We start from the raw sequence: 17,726 nt of genomic DNA, 5'->3' as shown, positions 1-17,726 counted from the left end.
CGAAAACATCTTCAGAGAAAGAAGGTCTTGACTGGAAGCATTGTAATGGCACTAAAACGACTCAGACTTGTTTTAAAAATCGTTCAAAGGGTGTAAAGACTCAATCTTCTTGTCATTGTTCAAAGAACACTTTGAAGATGTATAAAAGTGGTCTTTTAAAAAGTCACTTTAGGGAAGACTGCCAGACATGTTTAATATTTTCACTTGTTCTCATTCTCTCTGTCTCCAAATATTTAGAAAATTACCTTTGACCCTTTCTCAAATTAATGAAGGGCAACGGTTGCTTCTCTAAGGTCATTGCTGACATCTTTCCATCTTGGTGTTGTGTTATTATACGCCTGTATGCTCCGGAGCCGGTGGTCGCACTGATGATCTGGTCCTGGGTCGTACTGAACCTCTTCAATCTTGTGGAAGCAGCTAGACTGGACTTGAGTAATTTTTTTACACAGATTTTCCATTTACAAAGAATTTATTTTTGTTCATGTAAGTTGTTTTTCTCAGAAAGCATTTAAAATTTAGCTAGCCTAAAAAAGATTCTGTAATTGAAAAGTCGTTGGATGGTTCTGCTCGCCACTTGTGGTTCTGTTAGCTTTAACAGGGCTCACGTCCTAACCGCAGCTCTGAGGTCTGGACACGGCGGCTGCCTAGGACTGGGACTAACTTGTTGCCGTTACTTATCTTGTTCAGCGGGTTTTCCAGACATGTCAGGGTTCAGTTTTTGATGCTGAAACAAGTCACTGAGGAGCGTTTGCTGACTCCCATATTGGAAATATGGTATGGAGCTGGACAAAAGAGCAGTGGTTTTTCTGGCCGGCAGTCTGGTTGGCAGATGACAGCACCTTGCTGTGTTGTACTTACAGAGACATCAAACCTGCCTTCATGGGGACCACACCTAGTGGGCTTCATTTCCAGGTTTTACGAACACAAAAATGAACTGCAGAGCATACTTTGAATTATAGTGAGAATTATGCTGGTCATAAAATTAGGATATGAAAAAGTTGATTTATTTCAGTAATTCCATTCAAAAAGTGAAACTTGTATATTATATTTGTTCATTACACACAGACTGATATTGTAAATGTTTATTTCTTTTAATGTTGATGATTATAACTGACAACTAATGAAAACCCCAAATCCAGTATCTCAGAAAATGAGAATATTGCTTAAGACAATAAAAAAGGGGTTTTAGAAACGTTGGCCAACTTTAAAGTATGAACATGAAAAGTATGAGCATTAACAGCACTCAGTACTTAGTTGTTGCTCCTTTTGCCTGGATTACTGCGGCAGTGTGGCATGAAGTCAGTCATTCTGTGGCACTGCTCAGATGTTATAAGAGTCCAGGTTGTTCTGATAGTGACCTTCAGCTCTTCTGAATTGTTTGGTCTGGTGTATCACATCTTCCTCTTCACAATATTCGCTTTGAGTATCTCGATAAGATAGAAAGGTGCTATATAAGTACAGTCCATTTACCATTTAGATTTTCTATGGGGTTAAGGTCAGGCGAGTTTGTTGGCCAATAAAGAACAGGAATTAAGAACAGGGATACCATGGTCCTTAAACCAGGTACTGGTAGCTTTGGCACTGTGTGCAGGTGCCAAGTCCTGTTGGGAAATAAACTCTCCATCTCCATAAAGTTGGTCAACATAAAGAAACATGAAGTGCTCTACAACTTCCTGGTAGACGGCTGCATTGACCTTGGACCTCAGAAAACCCAGTGGACCAACACCAGCAGATGACATTGCACCCCAAGCCATCACTGACTGTGGAAACTTGACACTGGACCTCAAGCAACATGGATTCTGTGCCTCTCCTCTCTTCCTCCAGACTCTGGGACCTTCATTTCCAAAGGAAATGCAAAATTTACTTTCATCAGAGAACATAACTTTGGACCACGCAGCAGCAGTCCAGTCCTTTTTGTCTTTGGCCCAGGCGAGACTCTTCTGACGCTGTCTCTTGTTCAAGAGTTGCTTGACACAAAGAATGCAACAGCTGAAACCCATGTCCTGCATACGTCTGTGTGTGGTGGTTCTTGAAGCACCAACTTCAGCTGCAGTCCAATCTTTGTGAATCTCCCCCACATTTTGGAATGGGTTTTGTTTCACCATCCTCTCCAGGGAGCAATTAACCCTGTTGCTTGTACACTTTTTTCTACCACATCATTTCCTTCCCTTGGCCTCTATTAATGTGCTTGGACACAGAGCTCTATGAACAGCCAGCCTCTTTAGCGTTGACCTTTTGTGTCCTGCCCTCCTTATGCAAGGTGTCAGTGGTCATCTTTTGGACAACTGTCAAGTCAGCAGTCTTCCCCATTGTGTAGCCTACAGAACTAGACTGAGACCATTTAAAGGCCTTTGCAGTAGAGCTGTCATTTCTAACCCGGACCAACCCGGATTAGGGCCAGGCTGTTATAATGTGATTAATGGGCGGGCCGGGACGGTCTTGGGCTTTTAATTAGGCCAGGATCAGCCGTGATTGAATGATATGATAACATGGCCTGCTATACATCCACCAGCCGCACGCGGCCATTTCACCGCGAGCTGACTGGCTTTGAAAGAGGTAAAATGTTCAGTTAAGCTTCAGATGGGATCATACTGCCAGGCAGCGATCCATCGCCCAGATGGACGTTCATTCTGCCGATGCACTCGGCGGACGCTCGCGGCCGACGACCCAAACAGGTGAGATCTCAAAGCAGACGCGTGTGTCAGAGCTGTCCGCGTGTCTCAGTAATTCAGGCGAATGAAGGCAGAAACAGGGTTTAAATGTTTTTTTATGGCCATGAAAGTACAAACACCCTCTCAGCTCTGAATCTTCTGCCACTTTTATTCAGCTGTGCTTCCCAGACCGTTAATAACTAATTAAAAATGTCTGGGGTTTTTCCAGGTTCGGACCTGTAATTACTGTTAATTCGTCGGGTCGGGTGGGATTCAGAAATTATGCCTACAGGCTGGGGCCGTGTCGGATCAGAATTTTTGGGCCTGAATGCAACTCTATTTGCAGGTGTTTTGAGTTAATCAGCTGATCAGAGTGATGCACCAGGTGTCTTCAATATTGAACCTTTTCACAATATTCTAATTTTCTGAGATACTGAATTTGGGGTTTTCATTAGTTGTCAGTTATAATCATCAACATTAAAAGAAATAAACATTTGAAATATATCAGTCTGCGTGCAATGATTGAATATAATATACAAGTTTCACTTTTTGAATGGAATTACTGAAATAAATCAATTTTTTTCATGATATTCTAATTTTATGACCAGCACCTGTATTTGTTTCAACTATTTTGTGCGTTTTTCTGCATGTAACTCATTCCACATTTTTCAACAATTCATGTATCATAACGTTCAGCTCATTCAGGACATTCCTGCGGCCTTTGGTTTTTGTGCAATTTTTACTGTTTGAAATATACAACTTTTATTGCCGTGTTTTTCTCTTTGAAAATGAATGGAGCTCTTTTCACATCCATCAAAACCTTTGTGCTGTTTAAAACCTTTTACTGCTTATTTCAGCTTTTTCTGCCTTTTTCAGCCTCTTTCTGCTATTTTCATTCTGCTATTTTAGCTACCTTTTGTCTGATTTCAGCTTTTTTTGGCTACCTCTTAAGACATTTTGTGTGCTATCAACGTGCTTCTGCTAATTTTAGCTTTTTCCAGCTATTTTTTATTTTATTTTAGCTGTTTTGTTGTCTTTGCTTCATTTTATGAATTTCAGCTTCTTCTTTTTTAAGTTTTTGTCTGCTAAATTGGGCTTTTTTATCTCTTCTCAGTTTATTTTTGCTAAATTAAGATTGATTGTGCTACTTTTAACTTCTTTCTGCCAGTTTCAGCTTTTTGTGATTTTTATCAACTACTTACTTTTTCTCTAATTTCTTCTGCTTTATGCTCATTTTGGCCTTTTCTGCTAATTGTAGTTCTTCCAGCCTTTTCTACACATTTCTGTAGTTTTTTCTGCTTTTATATTTCAGCCTGCAGCAAATGTCAGCTGTTCAAACTCAATTCACATTAACAGTTTAGCGTTTAAAACATTTCAGCTGCTTTCTGCCTCTTCAGCAGCTTTATTCAGCAATAATCATTCATGCTGCAGTTTCACAAGAAATGCAATTAGTTTAATGTTTACATTTAAAATAAATCCAAGTATTTGTTAAAAACAATGTTAACAATCAAAATTCAAGTCAGTCTGCAGTAGTCTGTTTAGCTGAGTCACAAAAAGTGCACTTGTGTTTCGCTGCTTGTGAAGCTGCTGACGTGATCAGTAAAGAAAAGCCGAGTGGTTGCTCAGAAATTGAATAAACCGTGTTAAAGCCAGCCCGTGGCACCGTCTGCTCCCCATCTTTTATTCATTGCATGCCTTCAGGTCTGAACATTGTTGCAGAAGTTCTGCCGACACATTGATGCTCAGTGCTCACTAAAATCTGGAAACATGCATCTGGACAATCTGGCACTGCAGGTGGCAGAGAGAAGTTCTCGTTCTGCCATGGAGTGTCGTGGTGAAGAGGGGTGTCAGTCAGCGTGTACCACAGTGACAACACTTCAGGTACACGAAGGAGTTAGGCTCTGGCCCCCATCACTGATGAAGGAACAGAAGATGAAACTCCATGACACTTTTACAAACACTGACAGTATTCTAATCTGGCCCAGTGTGTAGACAATATTTGGTTGAAAGTCGCAGCCCGGTTTTTGTGTGTGACTTGTAAAAACATATTATGGGCCATAAATATTCTTTTATTGCTCCTTCTGCCCACGTTGTACCCACCTTGGATAGTGCCACACATTTGTGTTTTAATCTGCACTTTATAAATTACGATGGGAAGGTTCGGACCAGTTTTTTAATTATTATCATTTGTCATAAGCATGTTTTTAGACCTGGACGTTTGTAGCTGTCGTATGGAGAGCTTGCATGCAGATGCAGCTCTAGTGCTCTAAAACTTATCAAGCTAAGCCGTTAACTCTATTCTGAGAAAAAAAATAGTCACCAACACGTTACATTTTTTGAACAAGTTCAAAATTCAAGCAACAAGATTGCTGGCCTCTGTGGGTCATGCAAGAAAACTGAAAACCCCCACGAACACTTGTAGACATTTGGAGACTCCCTTGCTGATGTTAGTCTCAGCTAAAGCTTCAGCTTTAAGTTAACAGACACCGTTGTGCCTGTTTCATGTGTGACACTAACAGAAACATCTTTAGTTTGTGTCATTAAATGGTTCTAACTTGTAGAACTAACATAAATTTCCCAATTATGCCTTAATCAGCAGTTTCAACATTGGCCTCATGAGGAAACCAGGGTGTAACCAGGACAATCATGCCTGTAGCCTGGACTCTTGGTTTCCTGCTGAGGTCCGGCTAAAGCCAGGCTTCATGCCCAGGAACACGAGGCCTTCAGGAACACCTGCAGGGCTGTACGGCCTCAGCTGCAGGCCTTGTATCACATTGCTTGAAGGTGAATTAGCACAGCACTCGTTCCTGCCATCAAACTGTCTTCTGTAGTCTAATTTACAACTTTAACTTTCTTCCATTCAGCTGCTCAACAGCAAACATCTGCTGACAGATGCTCCCAGTATCTTTGTGAAGGCAGCCTGCAGTTTTCAGTCATCTGGTTTTGATTTCACAAGGAGTCCTTAACATTACAAATAATGCTTGTTTTATCTCGAAAGTTCAGAACGTAGCCACAAGTCTCATGTAAAAGCACTTAATCTAAATATGAAACACCTTGAAGAAAAATGGCAGCACCAATCTTTTTCTGCTTTAATTCAATTCAATTCAATTCAAAAATACTTTATTAATCCCAGAGGGAAATTATTTGTTGTTGTAACTCGTTATCCTCATTTCATTAAGAGATGTTATAGATACTGATGCTGTAGACAGGAAGGATCTCTTGTAAAGGTCCATCCCACAGTGGATCCTAAGAAACTGGCTGCAGATGCCGTCTGATCCGTCCTCCCAGACTCAGCTGGTCTCTCAGTTCCCTCGGGCTTTAGGACCGCCCGAATGGTGGGCAGAACTCCTCCCAGAGCGATGGCCACTCCTCCCAACAGTCTGCTGAGCTCCTCGTCGCTGCGGACAGCCAACTGTAGGTGCTGAGGGACGATCCTGTCCTTCTGCTGTCATGAGCCATGTTTCCTGCTAGTTCCAGGATCTCAGCAGTCAGGCACTCGAGGACAGCTGGCAGGTAGATGAGAATGCATCCACAGAACATCCTTTCAACTCAGTTGAGATTTGGGGCTGTACTTGAGATATTATTTGAGCTTTTGAGATGTTAATCAGCTGCTGTTGGTTGTAGAAAACTGCCTTGTTGCCATGGTTACGCATCATAACAAATGTCCAAAACTAAAAAAGTTTCAGTAAAAATCCTTCCAGCTGCACAGCATCTGATACCAGAGGAAACAATCATCCAAAAAATGTGATTTACATCCAGAAAAAGAGGAATTAAAGTTTCCAAAAGAAAATTCTCAGAATGAAAGTAACAGAGCTGCTCCAACATGCAGCCACCTGGAGCGGCGCAATTCTAGAACTAACATTTAACATCCATCCATTATCTTTTACCCGCTTCTTCCATTTTGGGTTGGGCTCTCTCTCTCGCACTCTCTCTTGTGTGCTCTCTTTTGTGAGCTCTCTCTCGCTCTCTCTCACACTCTCTCACACTCTCGCTCTCTCTCTTGTGCTCTCTCTCTTTCTCTTGCGCTCTCTCTCATGCGCTCTCTCTCATGCACTCTCTCTCACACGTGCTCTAGCTCTCTCTCGCACGCTCTTTCTCTCTAAATAATTGTTTTTAAAAAACTGACGTGGAGTTCTTTTTTAAACAAAAGAACCTTAAATAATTCTAAATTTTTAAAACCTCAAGACTAAAAACGGAGTTATAAGCGGTGCTAAAGAAGTTGAAGTCTGATTAAAGGGTGATTAAGGACCACAGCGGGGGGAGTGGCTCGAACACCTTGACCAGTGATGTCACCCACAGAGCGTGGAAACAAGACACAGTGGCAAATCACCTCCACCTGAGAGGAACCAAGAAGACGAGAGCTGAGTGGAGTCACACTTATCAATGACAAAGTGGTTTTATAGACCTGCATATGACACCCCCCCCCCCCCCACACACACACACACACAAAGGGGAAAAAGGCTCTTTTTGTTTGAACACCAGGTATATTCAGTTTCTTTGTTAAGAGTCAGGTTAGGGAATTGTCTCTTGTTTAATTTTTCTTTGATGGGTAAGTTGAGGTGTTTCAGGTAGACCATTTGGTTTGTCACAGCTCGTTACTGAAGTTATAAAACGTAACATGCTATATTCTGTTTGATGTGCTGGCCTTTGTGGAGGTGAGGGGTCATAATATGACCCCTGGTTTACCTGGGACTAGAAATGTAACAGTATGTTTGATACTGACACGAGACAAGTAGACCTCGGCTAACTGGCAACTTAAAAAGTGTTGGTTTACAAAAGTTTGGGCACCGCTGCTTTAAATAACGCATGTCACCCGCTGCCTCTCATGCAAGGGTTTCGAACTAAAACTGTCTTACAGTGAAAAGAATAGTTGTTCCTGCTTTGATAAAACCTTAAAGTCGAGCACTCTGCCATGCAGTATTGCAAGATGTGAGAAGATCTGTTCCAGCTCAGAGTCTTTGTTGTGAATGACTCTCAGCTACTACTTCAGCTCAGATCTGTAAAACTGTGAGCCTTTTGTGCTCAGAGGTCATTTATGTCAGGGAACATGTGACTGACTACCACTCAGGTCATGTTGGCCACTTTGTCCTTTGACCCAACATCCCATTCATTCCTTACTGAAGTGTGCATGTGCTTGTGCCTGATGCAGCAGCGTAACAACCTGCTGGATGACGGCCTCGCTCACTAGTGGCTGTGCTGCTGTTTGACAGCTCTGCACAGCTGCTGAAGTAACTCATTCTTCCAGTGAGCTTCAAGAACAAACCAGTCTGTTTCTTCAAGCCTGCAGTGCGTGTGTGTTGAGACAGAAGAAGTGAAAACGATTTAACTAAAGGTCACTAAGTTGTCACGTTGGTCTTATGTGAAGCAAACACACTTTCCATAGTTTTAGAGGGAATCAGAACAATATCTGAACGTCTGCAAAAGCTGTAGGTGTGTGTCTTCTTGTGTCTGACAGCATGACCTCAGAATGCTCATATGACTGTGTTTGTATGTTAGTTATTGAACCATTAAATACATGTTCATGAGACTCGGGAAGTAAAAGTAAAATAAGTAGTCAACGTGTTTCAAGATGGCCACCACAGCTAAGCAACTTTAGAAAACAGAAAACTAATTATTTCCCTTCTACAGAAAGTGGGCGGTGGTGGTGGCTGAGAATCATCCACAGCACACACTTTGAGAGCTAATACATCTTGTGATGACATAACGGCCAAGGTTTGACCAGAACAGCCAAATCACTCCAAGCTCTCTGGAACTGTGGCATGAAAGGTGGCGGGCGATATCCATCCCTTCAACCACTGCTAGGCTGGTTTTTTTAATTGTCCCCCATCGCAGGGCGAAGAGAGGGAATTGGATATACCGTCTGACGTACATGCACGTTGTGCGCATGATGACTTGACTTACATTTTGATGTGTGGCTGCATCTAAGAGTAAGAAAGGTCAGTAGTGAACAGGGAATGCACATGAACCTGAATGTTTTTCTGCAAGATATTCAGGTAGGTAGGAGTTACACCGTCTGTTGCACCGTGACAGAAAATAGAAAATTCTGTTTCAGTCTTTGAGTGTTTGACCAAACAAGCAATGAGCCTCGAGGCCACGTTTCGAAAACTGATTATTATTTTTTAAATACGATTTGTGTGTTCAAATCTTAAAATGGTATTCTAACACATTTATTTGCTGCCCACATCACACCCACTTCAGCCTGCGTTCTCCCCACCTTACAGAACACTTTGAAATGAAAATGGACAAATCTGAAACAGGGTTTTGATAAATATTAATTGTTGGAGTGGTTTTCAGACTTACCATACCATACCACTTTATTTATAAAGCACTTAAAACAGCTACAAGGCCAACCAAAGTGCTGTACAGACAGAACAACAGGTAACACACAAAGCAAAATACAAAATGAGGTAAATCAGAATATAGACATAAAACGATGCAGATAATGACGACAAACCAGTGTGGAGCATACAGGATCAAAACACAGATCATCTTGTCTCAGATGTTTCTGTGCAGCAGCTCTGGAATGACAGAAACTAAACTGAGATGGGCTTGAGACTGATGCAGCACCAGCAATAGGACTCTCAGCAACTCCCAGAAGGAAATGAAGAACCTTCACGATCATTGTGAAACCTTTTAGACACTCCGTTGTGAATGTTTGCAGAAAGTCTGAGCCCAGTGAGACACTGGTTTTATTGTTGTGATGACCCAGGCAGCAGATCAGATTCTAAGCTTTATGTTTCAGTGGGACCCAACGTTCATTTCTTGTTCAAGAGCTGGAATTCCTCAGCAAATCTGGAACAGTTCTGTCCTCTTTCGACACGTTTTACTGAATTTGGAGCAGGAATGGTCTGAACCGGCTGACTTTCATGCATGCACCCCGGAGCGCTTGACTTCACTAGCGGGTTGAGTTGATTCAGATCAGGTCTTTGTGGCTGCTCCATTCAGTGGGGGAAGGAGTCAACGTTGAAATGAAAGCTGCCAAGTGTTCGAAAAGGTAGGAACAAAGATTCATTTTGTTTTTCCCACTCTAATAGCGTGGACTTTCATCAGGTTATCGTGGTCTAAATTAAAAATCACAAGATCAGGCGCTGAAAATGTCCGTGCCTGGTGATCGCCCTGGTAGCTGCTTCGTTCTTTGTCCTCTCACATTCTGCTCAACAGTCTCAGGTTCTTCTCTGCTGTTGTTGTTGCTTTGGCTCAGGGTCATTGTGTCATCAGAATCTGTTTAGTTTGGTATGTCTGGGCTACAAGGATGATGTGGCTTCATTAACAAGGACAGCGGATGAGTCACTCAGAGATAAACTGGCGACACTCACAGCTGCGACACTCGTTCTCAAACATTTCTGCAGCGGTGCCATTTCTCTGCAGAAAAAACTGAATTGTAGGAGAATGTGCAAATACTTTATTCTGAACTCCCCCCCCCCCACAGTTTCTGGTGACATCCTCCTCACATTGCCCCTGTACAGATGTGCCGACACAGCTGGAAATGCTCCTACTGTGTGCCATTTCGGCAAGAAATAATAGAAAAATACTTCCTGGGAGCTTAGGTTCAACAACAATAACAGGAATGGATTAATTTGTTCATTTATTGCTGTAGACGCCAGTAATAGTCACAACATTTTAGACTAAACTTCTTTCAGACCAGAGCTTGAGGATGACTCTCTGATACCAACATCAGTTTCAGCTCCATATTTGTAAAATCAACTGTTATAAGCAGTTTTGTGTCGGCCAAGTCCAGTTAGCTGTGCTGCCCTTCATGAATGGATTTTACTCCAGATGTTTGAGAGACTCACTCATTTCTGTCCAGTGGTTCATCAGATATTTTGCTGAGACAGACCGTGTCGATTTTAAAGTAAACTCTGAAGCTAAGATGTACAACGTCGAGCACTCGAAGCATGTGTTGTGAATGGCTCTCAGCTACTACCACACCAAATTTTAACTCGGCGTCTGCAAATTTCACTGAGGTATAGACATTTTTGTTTTGGTTAACCACTCAGTCCTTGTAACTTTCACTGTGTTCCTTAGGGACACAACCAACTGCCTTGCTGAAAGGCTAAAACGTGACTGTGTTTCACTCAGAAAGCCAGCTTTTAGAGCTGTCTCCACCAGAAATACAAATACCAAGTTTAAATTAAATGACTAAACTGAATGACGGTGGCTCAGTTGGTAGAGCTGTTGCTTCTCAGCGAGCAGGGTGCTGGATCAAATCCCAACCGGGGGCCTTTCTGCGTGGAGTTTGCATGTTCTTTCCATGCATGCATATACATACACATGCATGTGTGTTTCCTCAAATGATTGGGGTGACCGAAGATTAACCTTTGGTGGCCAAGGCCACCAGTGGGCACCCCCTGGCTCCACCATTGCACTTGGTGGTGCATATAGTAGTGTCGATCAAGGATGACAGAAGATTTCCTGTACGACGCCATTCATTCCACATGTATGGAGCAGGTTTTCGGCGGCAGGATGAAGAATGATTTTGCCAGTCATCTTTTTATTTTTTTACTTTGTTAACCGATATTAGCGGTTAGCTGTTCGTGATCGGTTCATTTACTCTATTTTTCAAAGGTGAAAATGTTCTATAAATGGTAAATGGACTGTACTTATGTAGTGAACCAGATGACCTCAAATCTACCAGATGGACAGAGACTGTTATTTTCATTGATCTGAATAAGTCTGAACCATCTGATGACTTTCTTTATTGAATTAATCAAGCAGAAAAGACAATCCTCTATAATCATTACTGTTTTACAAATGTTTTAATAATCAATTGTGGTAGTTTCACTCAATGCTTATAGGTTGAAAAGAACTACTCATCTTTATTTTACATAAACAGTAAGTAATGATTTTTATTCCTCATTCCAAGAAGAAATCACTTGAATATGCATTTCGTGATTTTCTGTCTGAAATGAGCAAGCTGTCGTAAGTATGTGAAAGGTTGGTTTTCGGTCAACTAAAATGTTTACTGAAGAAGAAATGTCATGTTTAACTATTTGAGAAGATATCAGAGTAAATGACTCCACGAAGTCTGCTGCTTCTGCAATAATCTTTTCTGTATGTGAAAACAGATTCATTCTCTGACCTTGGCTTAGATAACATCTTACGTCACAAAACCACTCCTCTTTCTGGTCCTTCCACGAATCAGAAAGCTCTAAATTGAACAGGAAGTCGACCCAAATAAAATGTGGCAACTTCCCGGTTCATGTTAGATTGAGAGTGCAGTCGGTTCTGAAAGTTTCAGAGCAATGAAGAGTCCAAGAGAGCAATGAAGAATACAGAGACGTTTTGGGATTATAATTCTGTTTGAACTAACCACGCATGACTCTCTGAAGGTTTGGTAGTTCTCGACGGAGACGCTGAAACGAGTCAGAAAGGAACTACTCCGACGCTGATTCATCATCAACAGGTAGATGGTTCTATTTTGACCAAGTGTACCGTGAGAAGCTGAGATCTGACGGAGCGTGCAATTTCTGGTTAAACAGATTAAATTTCCCTCACATATTCCTCTGTAAGATAAATCTCCATTTAATCTTAAACTCACCTCTCTCTCATAAATCAGTACGGATATTTTTAGAAATATCTGAAGCAAAGTCCTCAAATCACCGCCGAGTGATTTGAAGTTCATTATTTGTGAAACTGTCTGTTATTATTTTCATATTTTGCCAAATTAATGTAAATGTTTGATGTTAAACTTTGATTCTGAAAATAAATGACTCCATTCATTTGATGGGTCAAAGATAAATAACGTCTCTCGTTACATTTTGTGTTAAATTCAATGCACGGCATTTACAGTCAGAAAAATGAAGAACTCGTGAAAAGTATGCATAAATATATATCCATATATTTGTCATACAACAAGTGACACGTACCCACGTGACTCACTACAACTGGTGGCCCGTTAACGGTTCATGAATGACTGTTAATTCGTGTAAGATTGATTTACGTGTTGGCATGTTGAAAAGTGACAGTTATCAGCTGTGATGGAAACGCAGCTCAAGCTGCGCGCTGTGTTACGCTGCATGTTATAAGCGTTGACCTGGCAATGTTTTAAGAGCTGAAATTGTGTCATTGAGTCTTTATAAAGCTGAATTTGTACGACTGCTATGTGTAGCTAAGCTGGCTTTGAGCTGTGGAAACGCTTTATTCTGTTTAAACTGTGTTCCAGACGCTGTTCTGGTCCGGTTCGGTGGTTCCGACCCGGTTCTGGAAAAGTTCGAACGTGTTGTTAAATAGCTAGAAAGACGTTTTGTCACGGGGCGCTGCCTCCGTACAGCTCAGGCAATTATTCGTTACAATTTTTAGCAGAAAAAGTGCATTTTGATGGTTTAAAAAAGACGAAAAGTTGACGAACTATTTCAAGCTAAACCTAACTTGCTAGGTAGAGAAAACGCTTCCTGGTTGGTTGAATTCGCTGTTGTGGAGCGCTCTGATTGGTTGAGAAATTTGACTGACGTGGCTACGTCACTTCCTCTCACCCTACGCTGCTTTGCCATTGGTGATTTCAGTCACGTGACCCGGATATGAAATTCATTTTCATAGGGAAATAAAATCTGCTTTTTAAAGCTAAAAAGCGCCCTAAAGTGATTGTTGACACACTGGTTAAATGCTTCGAAGCTATTTGCTGAAGTTTTGCTACGTTAGAGTTTAAAATTCGTCAAAAAACGATGTTTTTAAACAATGCTAGCGATGCTAATTTTAAGCTAACAAGCTAACGACCGGAGCTTTAACTACGCTTAAAATCACTAAAGGAACCTGAAATATTGTCCCAAAAACTCATGTTTGAAGCTATAAAGTCTGATTGCAAAAACTTTTGCCACGTTTGTGTAAAAAATCCGTTCAGAAATGTTGATTTTAACCGAGTTTAGCCGAAGCTAACTTCAAGCTAAGCGGCTAACAACAGGATGTCAACCGAACGCCACAGGAAGTTATAGCTCCCCTAGTGGATAACACAAACATTGTCGGAGTTAAAATTGTTGAGGTAATACTGACATCTTCTGGCGAACCTTGAGAAGACAGGTTTCACTCGCTTATTAGGTCTAAATAGTGAAATTAAACGTTTTAATCTTTCTAAAAGCATTTTCGAGTCAATAAACGTTCCTTAAAGCTGAAAATTACTGTTATCTTGCATTTTAAAAGTTAGAAGGTATTCATGCAAACGAGCATTCACCAAAAAGTTTTATTTCACTGGTAATCCTTTAAAAATAAGGTACAAAAATAAACATTAACTTTTTAAAAATAGAAACAGTTACAGATTTTCACAAAGTTGGAAAAAGTTTACTCATTTGCTAAAAGGATAGTGCACGTTTAATTGATAAATCACTAAATAAAAGTAAATATATCAGACGAAGAGACTTTGCTGATTTTATTTATTTTGAAAAACCTAAAACATTAAAATTCTCCTGTTTAAACTTTAAATAGAAGAAAAATGGCAAGCGACGAAGAAGAAGACACCTCTTCAAAACCAACAAATGATGACATCATTTTGGGGGCATTACATATTTTAACATCTCCACTCATTGGTAAAGAAATGCAGCAATTACAACTACTCGATGAAGTTCAAAGACAAGAAGAGCTGAAAAGTTTGGCCGCAGGAACATTAAATACAGAGAGTAAAAAGCTCAGCCTTGAACGGTTAGCAAAAATCTCCCTGCTTCTAAAAGCTGAATTAGATGAACGGTCGGAACGCCTTGACTGGATGTATAAAACACATGAGAGGAATCTCTCAGAAATGCAGGCGTCACTAGAAGCAAAATCTTATGAAAAGATTAAAGAAATAGACCGTCAGTACAAAGCCACGTGTGAAGATAACGATGTGCTACAACAACAGTTGCAGCTTGCAAAAACTGAACTGGAACAATGCAAAATAGATAAACAAAATCTACAAAAGCTACATATGCGTTTAGAAGGTGACTACTGTACATCCCAGGAACATTTAAAAAAATGTGAGGCGAAACTAATAGCAGCAATAGAAAAAGGTAAAAATGTTGGGCAAGGTGACCTGGAATCAAAACCAGACCCTGAACAGGATCGGGGTAATACACCAATCACTCAACGACCTCTTTACTCACATGGTGCTTTTAGACCCATCCAATCACCTACACAAACGGGCAGAGTAACACCCCCACAACTGATCACGCATGTGAGACCATTGATATCTTCTCCATCAATGGATGACTTGCAAAAAATCTCAAAATATGTACAACGTTTCATCCCTGAACCGTTGGGCTCCGCTGGAACGAAAGCGTACCTCAGAGATCTGGATTTCAGATTGAGAGCTTATCCAAACGCTACGGTAGAAGATAAAATCAGTCTGATACGACTCACTTCGGACAGAGAGGTGTTTACCTTCATCGAGCGTTTACCAGATGCAACGAGAAGGGATTACAAACTTCTGTGTGAAGCTCTGATCAAAGAGTACGACACCTGCGCAGGACCTACTGGGTATCCAGCCGCAGACAAGGTCACGCAGGGCAAGAATGAACATCCAAAAGTTTATTACAAAAGAATCTTCCAAGCTTATTTTGGTAGCAGAAATGAAACCGGAATGGAGGAAGAAGAAGGTTTTAAATTTGTTTTCAGCAAAAATCTCCATCCTGACATTCAAACGTCAGTGCAAATGATGGCAAATTACAGAGAAAAATCCATCAGTGAGATTAAACAGTGCGCTGTGAACGTGTTTGAGGCACGTTGTCATGCCAAGACGCCCATAGAAGTGTTTCCTGGTGTAAAGGTTAAACCCCACTCCCTAGAATTAGAAGGAAGGCGTGCATCGCCACCCCCTCCTAAAAAGGGAGAAAAAAGGCAGTATTTTCAGACTAACAAACCGCATCATGAAGGTGCACGCTGGGACAAAAAGGCTCCTCCTTCAGAGGACGAACGTGATTATCGTAAATGGGACCAGCGGAGGACGCAAAAAAATGGGAACCGAGAGGAACCCCAAAAAGACGTACCTAGCCGCCCCCCACCTCGGACGAAACGTCCAGAGGCGAAAAAATCACAAAAATCCCAGAAAAAAGGCCCTCCACCTCTGAGCTCGGAAGAGACAGAAAAATTGCGTGAAATGTTAGAAGATTTGAAACACACTGACAAGGGAAGCCGACCAAAAGCACTATGCAGTGAGGTACTCACTACAGCATCTCTGGGCGCGAATGACAACACTACAGATGTCGGTGAAACACACCAAGACGTTGCTGTTGTTGCCTCAAACAACCCCTCATCGGATGAAAGGGGGGTAATCACACACACAAACGATGACCAGTCATCGCAAGCTGAACACGCAGAAACAGCTACAGCTGTGCTGACGGTTCAGACAAACCAAGATTACACAGATAAATCTGAACGCGTGAAAAAGCGTCAGAAAAAACCCAAGAGGTTTCTGTGTAACTTTATCAGAAAGGGGGCCGCCAAAAAGGCGTACCTGTCAGTAACACTCGAAGGTGTCCTCACACACGAAGCACTCTTGGACGGTGGGGCAGACATAACAATTATGTCAGCTAAACTGTTCGAGGAGCTGAGGACGGCCGCTGCCAGTGTTAACAGGATAATACCTCTCTCTGAATGTGCTATAGAAATGCAGGGTCTCTCGGAGAATAAAACAACCCTGACAGCTATAGCAATGGTTCACATGCAGATTGGCAATATGACACTGTACCACCCGGTACACGTGACCCATGTTGACTCATTCCCATTTTTGGTTGGCCAGGATTTTATAAATCGCTTTAACGCGATTATAGATTATGGTGATCAAATAATGTGGACAACAGTGAGCAAACCACTGCCAATAGAAACGCCTCCGGAGTGTGACACAGACTGCCCAACAGCAGGTACCGCGGAAGGCACAAAGGACTCCTCAGCCGAGGACACGAGCCCGGTGAGTACTCCTCTGACACCATGTGAAACCAAAGAAACCCAAGTGGTCCAAACTCTGACTCAACAAGACAGCCTCCTCTGTGAGCTGGAACAGTCAGAGTCCACCAAACACTACCTACCACTGGTAGTTAAGGGTGTAGAGATCCAAGGGTCCCACACCAACGATGCTGTACTGTCTCTGTGGACAGATAAATCAGCAATTAACCGAGCTTTCTACGAAACCTTGGTTCACAAACACGTTGGTCTAGAACTAATTAAAAAAGCTTTCCGCTTTCCATTAGTTCCCAATAGTTCACAGGTAATGACCGCAGAAGGAGTCATTAACCTAAAACTGAACTGGAATCAACGAGAACTGGTTCACCCATTTCTCGTTATCCAAAACTTACCACATGCATCCTACATAGGCTCTGACATTTTGGTAAGGTTAGGTGTTCACGTGGACACCATCAACAAGGTGCTGTGGTCCCTCAAACCAGCCACAAAGGATACTCCTGTGCTAGACACAGTGAGCCTTAAGGCTGGGCAGACCATTCCAGAGGCCTGCCAAGTTGCTAGCAACCAAGACACCACAGTACCACCTCAGGTGCTTAACCTAATGGTGCGAATCCACATAATAGCTGGACAAGCTATTAGCCATAAACAGGCATATTTTCAACCCTCTCCTGCATTTTTCAACTTGGGACTGTCCGTGGAAGCCACGAACCAGGTGAGTCTTGACTCCAGGACCACATCTATTGCTGTGTGTAACACTGGCATGGATGAGGTGCTGATCCCAAAAAAGACTATGCTAGGATGGTTGATTTCAACTGACTTTCATGATTTTGAACTAGGCATTCCATTTCTGGGAGGACTCCCAGACAATCTGGTACCGAGTCAAGAAGCTGGGCCAGTATGGTTCACAAAACCAACACAGGCCATAGCTCTTTTCTCAACCAATGATGTCGACCAAGGACCTCAAACCTATGGTGTCTTACCCATAGACAGGCCCGACGACTCAGAAAGGGATTCATTGGAGCTCCCCAAGGAGCAAGAACCCTTAACAGTCTCATCACAGATTGATCAGGTGGTCGCCCAAGCCGACGCTCTGACATCTGATGAAGAAAGAGACAAACTACGCCAAGTTCTTCTAAAATATGAAAAGTCATTCTCAACTGATTCAACAGATTGTGGGTTGACCTCACTCCACGCAGTGAGAATCCCAACCCCACC

The sequence above is a fragment of the Nematolebias whitei genome, chromosome 11 (genome assembly GCF_014905685.2).
Source record: "Nematolebias whitei isolate Nwh7 chromosome 11, NemWhi1, whole genome shotgun sequence".
NCBI classification, from domain to species: domain Eukaryota; kingdom Metazoa; phylum Chordata; class Actinopteri; order Cyprinodontiformes; family Rivulidae; genus Nematolebias; species Nematolebias whitei.
This window is presented reverse-complemented; position numbering follows the sequence as displayed.